The following is a 9268-nucleotide window of genomic DNA, read 5'->3' on the forward strand; positions in this document are numbered from 1 at the left end:
CGTTTTGACATCTTGGCCATGTTCTGTTATAATCTCCACCCGGCACAGCCAGAAGAGGACTGACCACCCCTCAGAGGATGGTTCCTCTCTAGGTTTCTTCCTAGGTTCCTGCCTTTCTAGGGAGTTTTTTCCTAGCCACCGGGCTTCTACATCTGCATTGCTTGCTGTTTGGGGTTTTCGGCTGGGTTTCTGTACAGCACTTTGTGACATCGGCGGATGTCAAAATAGCTTTATAAATACATTTGATTTATTGATGACCTATTCAATGTCTCCCCCTCTGCCCCAAACACACAGAACAGGAGAAAAACATAATGACATTTATTACTATAAGAAATTACAGTTAATTATTCAAAACGACTATCATTCCATGCTCACCAATCAGTGAATGCAGTGAGCCAAAGATATTGAATTCCTCGATACAGTTACTGTACTTTGGTACTCATTCACGAAAGTCACTCATTGGACGAACGGCGTTCGTTGCCTTTCCGGTCTTCTCCCAGCAGCGGCAGTTACGTGCGTACCATTTTCTCCTACTGTTGTCGAAGAAAACTCAGCTAGCAAGATAGATCTACAAAGTAAGGTTTTGTGGGCCATAATCTGGTGCTAGGTTATTGTAGAATATAGTTTACCGCAATTATTGACGGTTTCAAACCCTGCTTTAATGGCGTTATCGTCAGAAGCATCGATTGTGTAAGCTAGCTAGCGTTAGCAGATAGCGGCTAATTTCCCGCATTTGTGGATCGACAGCCTGGGATCCTCGCATTATGGCCAACAACACTGTAGCCGGGAATCAGCAACAAGGACAGGCTGTGAACAAGATTGGCCCTAACCCTGGAAAACATGGCAACAACTTGCCTCTCTGGGGCAACGAAAAGACTATGAACTTGAACCCTATGGTCCTCACCAACGTGCTCTCATCTCCATATTTCAAGGTTCAGCTCTATGAACTGAAAACTTACCATGAGGTGGTGGATGAAATATATTTCAAGGTAACCAGACCGATGCTGGCTAACGTTACTATGCTAGCTAAAGTTGGCTAGCTACCTTAGGTAGCGGTTTGAACGTATGGGTAAATTGCTAACTTAACTGGCTAAATGGTTCAGTAGCAGGTAGCTAGCTTTTGCTTAACGTTTTCATATTATAATTTGGCAGTATCATCTCAAATGGTTCCTAGCGTGTTTGTTAGATAACTAACTTCGCTAGCGTGCTAGCCACCGCTAACCCGACCCTATTTTCAGTTCTGTTTACTCATTTGAGTGGGTTGCAACGTTCGCTAGCTATGTAGCTAAGTTAACTAGCTAACGTCTCTTAGGTTTTCCTGTACGGTCTGTAGCTAAGTGGACTGCTGATTATTAAAATTGTGTTGGAATTAACGTTACTGTAGCTAGTTAACCTGACTTGCGAGCCAGGTAACGTTAACTCTAGTGTTATGTTAGCCTATTAATACACGCTGACTACATTTAGCGCCTAATTAGTATTGCTGAAGAGATCTTTCCGTAGCCCCGACGCACGCTCAGTCTTGAACGTGAACAAGCATCGCTTGCAATACGGTTTTGGAAACGTAACTATTTTTCATATCAGCGAGAAATTGTTCTAAAATGGTTAATTGGGGCGACCACCAGTGCTCATTGCTGTTCAGCATGCCCCAAACTAACCCAAAGGCCGGCAATTTTACCGTTGAAAGGCATTGTATCCCCGTGGACCGGTTTGTACGTTCAGGCTGCAAAGGCGTCGATTTCCGCCTTGTCGCGATTTAATGGCGAGAAGGCAGTTAAAAAAAGGGAAGTGTGTGTACTTTATGAAACACTTTTCCACCATGGCTAATGCCTAGGAATGCTAGTCCCAGATGTTGCATATCGTGTTCAGTCAATCGGGGTGCCGAAGTCTTTACCTCTGGCTGAACGCTGGGCACATCAGGAAGGAGCATTAGACGCTCTAGGATGGCAATATGCATCCGAACACCTGTGTGTAACAAAAAGAAAGTCGACAGAAACGTGTTGTAATTGAAACATGCTGTCGACTGCAACTGATAAAGCCTGTTAAAAACAATGTACAGTAAGTGTATATTTAGCATTTGTGAAATGATTTTGATGTGATTGGAAAGTAAAGGGCTGCAAAGGCGTCTTCCTGATGTGCCCAGCGTTCAGCCAGAGGTAAACAACAGACTTCTGCAACCTGAATGTGATTCACCGTGCATTGATTTGTGTCATGGGGTCACCGTGTTAAAAAACATGTTTCTGTAGGTGACTCATGTTGAGCCCTGGGAGAAAGGCAGCAGGAAGACTGCTGGACAGACTGGAATGTGCGGAGGGGTAAGTTAGAAAGTACGTGCCTTTTGCCTCCCCCTCTTTCTCTGTCCTAGATGATGGGGGTAACAGTCACTCTCTGACTTCTCTGATTTAATGGCTTTTGCTGTCAATAGAATCAATGTAAGTTACATCCTGACCAGAGAAGCTATTCTCTGCCTAATTGTGTTCATAAGTGCATCACATACATTTGACATTTTTTTTTAAATTATAGTCATTTAGCAGACGCTCTTATCCAGAGCATCTTAGTTAGGTGCACATACATGCATGCACGCAGACACACATACATACATACACGCATCAAAAGTCAGTAGTTGATAGATGACAAACTCAAGCAATACACTTAACTTAGCTGTGGAGTAGGACCGTGTTGAAAAAGGATAATTCCCCCAAAACGTAGAGGTCCACTTCAGATATATGTTAGGAACACTGGTCCCAAAAATCGAAACGTCTAACACATGAACCTCTGTTCTCAGGTGCGTGGAGTCGGGACAGGCGGCATTGTGTCCACGGCTTTCTGCCTGTTGTATAAGCTGTTTACCCTCAAGATGACCCGCAAGCAGGTGATGGGACTGATAACTCACAATGACTCGCCCTACATCAGAGCACTTGGTTTCATGTACATAAGTCTACGACTCTTTTACATTTTGGTTTATGTAAAAGGCAAATGTTTGCACAAAGGATAGAACCTATTGGACTTGTTTTTATTTGGTTGTAAATACATTTCACTCACCCTGTTCTAATGGGTTGCGACCTCTTTGTGAGATGCTCAGCAGCCATTTTGCAGTATATAGTTGCATGCCTAAATGATACCATTTTGTTCCGACATCTCTATTAATATGTTGTTAAATTAACTACATGTATTTTCCTGGAATAGAGGTGTTATATAAGATGTGTTCGCAGACAACAGTAGGTAGCCTAGCGGCTAAGAGCATTGGGCCAGTAACTGAAAAGTTTATGGTTTCGAATCCCAGAGCAGACTCGGTGAAGAAAGAAAAAATCTGCCTGTGTCCTTGAGCAAGGCTCTTAACCCTAATTGTTCCTGTAAGTCGCTCTGGATAGGAGTGTCTGCTAAAGGGAAAAAATGTCAAAACAGTATCTACCTTCAGATGGTTAATTAACATGGGCGTCAAGATGCAGGCGAAGTCAAAGACTTCTACATGTGTTATTCAATGGGATGCTCAGTAGTGTGTTATGTGTGCGTTTCCTCCAGATACACCCAGCCCCCTGCAGACCTGGTGGACTGGTATGATGGTTTCCTGGATGATGAGGAGGTATGTCCACACGGGTAATACGTTCATGTTTCTCTACCTTTCACTAACTAGTCTGGCATGATCCAAACTGTTGGCTCTCAGTTCTCCCTCGTTGTGATGCTCAGAGCTGATTTTTCACCTTTGCCTTCATTTGGCTTAATTGTCCCCAGTCCCCCCAAGCAAAGTTGAGTAGTTAGGTCATTCACTCTGCTCTGCTGCCTGTTTTTGTCAGGGTAAGTATATTTGACGTAGTGTTGAACCATACAGTCAAATTCTGTTAACTAAAGGCATGCCCTTTGTGTTTGCCAAGATGCAATCAGGACTTGTTGCACAAACTCAATTAATAAAAATCTAATTTGCACAATTTGACCTTTTACACTGAAATGTGTAACGTTGTTTCTCCCAGGCTCAGATATTTATTTATTCTAATTAACACATTTTATTTTAAAATATAACAACACGTATATTTCAACACAAATCCATTGCTTCGTTTTCTTTTTCTCTCCCTCCTACTTAAAGGTGCCACACAGAATTCTTTGGGAATTTTTGCATTGTAATTCCAGAAAATGTCCTTAATTAACATAGATGGCACTGATAATGGAATGATAGTCTTTCACAGTATTACTTACCCACCAGTGTTGTGATTGGATATTCACCTAAGCTGGTTCTAACTTTGTGGCTATGTTATCTAGTGGAAATGGCTGCCATTTCCTTGTTGCAGAAATTCTGCAGTGTTTCCTCAGTTTCAGTTTATTTGAGAAAACAAGCACTGAATAGTGTAGGTAAGCATTGTGCCATTTATATCACTGAAATATATTTTTTAATAACAACAAATATTGTTTTTTTCTGCTGTTTGAAGTTGGTGGTCCAAAACAAAAGTTACTTTCAGTTTTGGTCCACCAGTTTCAAACAGCTGTAAAAAAAAAAATATATATTTTTATATTTATATATTCATTTTATATTGAAAATGCATTTCACAGTGATTTAGATGGTACAACGACTCCCTATTGTGCTTGTTTTCTCACATAAACTGAAATTGAGCAAAGAGTGAAATGACAGCCATTTCCACTAGATAACACAGCCACAAAGTCAGAACAGCTTTCCCAGTTTGATAACAGATGCCACTCCGGTGGGAGAAATCAATAGGCACTTATATAACAGACAATCACAACGCTGGTGGGTAAGTAATACTGTGAAACACTATCGTTCCGCTATTAGCACCAGATACGTTAAGTACATTTTTGGGAATTACAATGCAAAAAAAAACTATGTGTAGCACATTTTAATACAATTGAACAATTTTCTGAGGAGAACTTTGAAGTAGATGTTCAGTGCATTCGGAAAGTATTCAGACCCCCTTAACTTTTTCCACATTTTGTTACGTTACAGCCTTATTCTAAAATGGATTAAATTGTTTTCCCCCCTCATCAATCAACACAACATAACCCCATAATTACAAAGCAAAAAACATAATTTTTATTTGTTTTTGCTCATTTATAATATGACATTTACATAAGTATTCAGACCCTTTACTCAGTACTTTGTTGAAGAACCTTGGGTCTTCTTGGGTATGATGCTATAAGCTTGGCACACCTGTATTTGGACAGTTTCTCCCATTCTTCTCTGCAGATCATCTCAAGCTCTGTCAGGTTGAATGAGGAGCGTTGCTGCACAGCTATTTTTAGGTCTCTCCAGGGATGTTTGATCGGGTTCAAGTGCGGGCTCTGGCTGGGCCACTCAAGAACATTCATAGGACTGGCTTCGGGACAAGTCTATGTTGTCTTGGCTGTGTGCTTAGTGTCGTTGTCCTGTTGGAAGGTGAACCTTTGCCCCAGTCGTAGGTCCTGAGTGCTCTGGAGCAGGTTTTCATCAAGGATCTCTGTATTTTGCTCTGTTCATCTTTCCCTCGATCCTGACTAGTCTCCCAGTCCCACCCGCTGAAAAACATCCCCACAGCATGATGCTGCCACCACCATGCTTCACCGTAGGGATGGTGCCAGGTTTTTCTCCAGACGTGACGCTTGGCATTCAGGCCAAAGACTTCAATCTTGGTTTCATCAGACCAGAGAATCTTGTTTCTCCTTCTGAATTCTTCAAGTGCTTTTTGGCAAACTCCAGCGGCTGTCATGCCTTTTACTGAGGAGTGGCTTCCGTCTGGCCACTACCATAAAGGCCTGATTGGTGGAGTGTTACGGAGATGGTTGTCCTTCTGGAAGGTTCTCCCATTGCCATAGAAACTCTGGAGCTCTGTCAGAGTGACCATCATGTTTTTGCTCACCTCCTGACCAAGGGCCTTTTCCCTCTATATGTCAGTTTGGCTGCATGGTCAGCTCTAGGAAGAGTCTTGGTGGTTCTAAACTTCCATTTAAGAATGATGGAGGCCACTGTGTTCTTGGGGACCTTCAATGCTGCAGATTTTTTTTTGATGCCCTTTGCCAGATTTGTGCCCTTCAACACAATCCTGTCTCAGAGCTCTACAGACAATTCCTTCCGACCTCATGGTTTGGTTTTGGCTCTGGCATGCACTGTCAACTGTGGGACCTTATATAGACAGGTGTGTGTCTTTCCAAATCATGTCCAATAAATTGAATTTACCACAGGTGACTCCAACCAAGTTGATGAAACATCTCAAGGATGACCATTGGAAACAGGATGCAACTGAGCTCAATTTAGAGTCTCAGAAAGCAAAGGCCTGAGAACTTATGTAACTAAGGTATTTCTGTATTTTATTTTTTTGTATAAAAGCCTTTGTCATTATATTGGGTTGTTGAGGTATTGTCTGTAGATTGATAAGGGGGGAAGTATTTAATCCATTTTAAAGTAAGGCTGTAAATCGTAACAAATACTTTCCGAATGCACTGTATCCTCTCTGTGCATTCAAACCTTCAATTCAATTGGCTGGATATTGTTTGTCAGACTGTGCAACCAGGCCTACTTTCTTGTTCTGATGAAATATTTTAACCTGACATCCTCTGACATCCTACCCAACTGGCTAATTCCCATGTTCTCTTCTTTAGATGCCCCTTGTGCAGCAGGTGAATTGGATAATGTATCTCTCAGCACTGTTGGTTTACTGCGTGTGTGAGTGCAAAACGGCTGTTCTCTACCCATTCAGACCTGGTCTCTCTGTAGTTGCTGTGCACATACCTATCTACCTACCTACATGCCTCCACTCTGTACTTGCACTGTGGCCAGCGTCTCCTGGACTGTCGAGAGAACTAGGAAGGAGGAAGCAAAAAACTTTCCTTAACCCTTATTTTTTGCCTGCCTACGGATCCATCTCAATTGTCCATCTCAAGTCGCTTCCTCTTTGTCTCACCCCCATCTTTACTTCCTCTTTTAATGCTAGTGCAGATGGAGGAAATGATGAGGAGAGGAAGCCACTTTAGACTATTGAGATGCAACCCAGGTGTTTTCAGTTATTTTGCTAACATATCGTTGTGTAAGAGAGCTCACAGTGTAAGTACAGACTTTTCAGGACAGCCAGACAGATTAAATGAGAGAAACCATTTTTCCATTTCCATACTATTATTTCCTATAGTCAGTATCAGGCGTTAAGTTGAACTATAAGCAAACACATGATAAGGATTGATATGTGAGCATATTAAGCTAGATGAAATCAGAGGTGAAGGTTCAGTACTTGGTCATCACAAATTATATTTGATTTCTAATTGAGTCATGGAGGCAAGTGTTAAAAAAACAAGGGACTAGGGAGATATGCTGAATAAATATGATAATGAATGCAATGTCTTTTGTAGTTCTGTTTTGCATCTGTGTGTGTTAATAACGTTTTCAATACCCCCTATGTTCTCAGGAGCTGGATGTGAAGGCCGGAGGCGGTTGCGTTATGACCATCGGTGAGATGGTCCGGTCGTTTCTCACAAGCTGGAGTGGTTCTCCACACTCTTCCCACGCATCCCGGTGCCTGTGCAGAAGATGATTGACACACAGATGAAGGCAAGGCCCCGGAAGGTTCCTGAGAAGGTGGAGGAACCGGTTGAACCTGTGCCAGAGGAGGGGCGGGCGACAGAAGGGCGTAGACGCTCCCGGTAGGAAATGGATAAAAGCCACTCCGAAGAGTATTCTGTATTATGTGGATCGCATCTCTGTCAATGAGAGAGGGTTTTTGCTGTTCATGAGGCTGATATTTAGGTTTGTTTCTGTTTTTCTATTGGTTCAGGAGCCCCAGGAGGTCCCCAAACGCGGTCGAGGAGCAGGAGCCACCACCGCGAACGAGAGCGCCACGGCCCAAGCTCGGCCGCGAGCTGGAAAGGGAACGTGACCGCCAGAGGAAGGAGAGGGAGGGTAAGGGACGGGGGACAGGAGAGGAGGGGAGAGGGAGAGAGGGGGAGAAAGAGAGGAGGGCAGGGAGGAGAAAGGGAGAGGCGACGGTCCAGGAGCAGGGAACGGCAAGGGAGAGCGGAAAGACAGGGAGAAAGAAAGGGAGGGGGCGGGGAGAAACGACAGAAGCAGGAGGAAAGACAGGGGCAGTGACAGAGGGAGGGAGAGGTCCAAGGACAAGAGGAGCAAGGGAGAGACTGAGGACAGGAGACACAAAGAAGAGCGGGATGAGAGGAGGGGGCACAGGAGGAGAGGGAAGGCCCAAGCGCTCCAGTCGGAGCGGAAGCAGGGAAAGGAGACACAAGGAGAAGTCCAAGAAGAGAGAAGTCCAAGAAGAGAGTGGAAGCAAGAGCTCCCCAGAAGGAGAAAGCAAACGCAGCCGAGAGGGGGGAGGGCAGCAAAAACGAGCTGGAGCCACTGGAGCCACCCCGGCCACGAGCCCAGCAATGGGAAAGACCACGGAAACACCGAGAGCGCAGGAGGAGCCAGAGCATGGATAGAGGAGAGAGGACGACACAGAGCGCTAGGGCAGAGTCCCCTTAGCTCGTCACAGCTCTTCTCTGCCTTTCTCTCTTCATTCATTTGTTTTACTTGTTCGTAGTCTGCCACGTATTATTAAAAAGAGAAGAAAAAACATTAGCACGAGAATCTACCTGGACTTGTCTTTGGCCAACGTAATGTTACTTTATGTAGATCTTTCTATCTCTCTGCCTTTCTCCTCCTTTCTAGACCAGCGTGACTTTTCAGTCGAGACAGTTGTATTAGAAATAAAAAATGCCATTTTAAGTTTCATATGGTTTTGTCTCTGGAAAGTTCCAAATTGCTTTGTACATCCGGGTCTGAGAATGTTTTAAATCCGACAGAGCAACCTCCGGAGGTGAATTTGTACCATGCACTGAGCCGTACTGATATTGTGCTGTGTTTGGTTATGCTCTGTTGCATTTTGTTTTCTAATTAAACAACTTTTACAAAAGGAGACGCTGTGGGGGTGATTATGGTTTTGTTGAGATGTAATTTTTAAAGCTGTAATTCCTTATTCATACACAAGTACTCCTCTAAAAGGTTTTATCTGGTACGATCTCACTCGATTACACGAGTACTCTTCAAAGCACTTCCAGATCTAGGGATTGTATACCATGGTTATAATGGACTGCTGTAATTTCTACAATTACTAAATAACGGACCACCGTAGTGTCTACTAAATGAAGAAATGGACTACCGTAGTGTCTAATAAATGATCTGCATTAGCTGGGACTACTGTAGTGTCTGCTAAATGATCAGCCATTGACCACTGTATGTCCACAATGACTGAATAATGGACTACTGTAGTGTCTACAAGACTGAATAATGATCACCAGTGTCTGCTAA

The 9268-nt window shown here is 43.4% G+C and overlaps 1 pseudogene; it reads left to right on the forward strand.

The window, feature by feature from the left end:
• Positions 1–552: 552 nt before the first annotated feature.
• Positions 553–8515, forward strand: LOC135534179 (pre-mRNA-splicing factor 38B-like; annotated as a pseudogene).
• Positions 8516–9268: the final 753 nt, after the last annotated feature.

The sequence above is a fragment of the Oncorhynchus masou genome, unplaced genomic scaffold, assembly GCF_036934945.1.
Source record: "Oncorhynchus masou masou isolate Uvic2021 unplaced genomic scaffold, UVic_Omas_1.1 unplaced_scaffold_3103, whole genome shotgun sequence".
In the NCBI taxonomy this organism is placed as follows: Eukaryota; Metazoa; Chordata; class Actinopteri; order Salmoniformes; family Salmonidae; genus Oncorhynchus; species Oncorhynchus masou.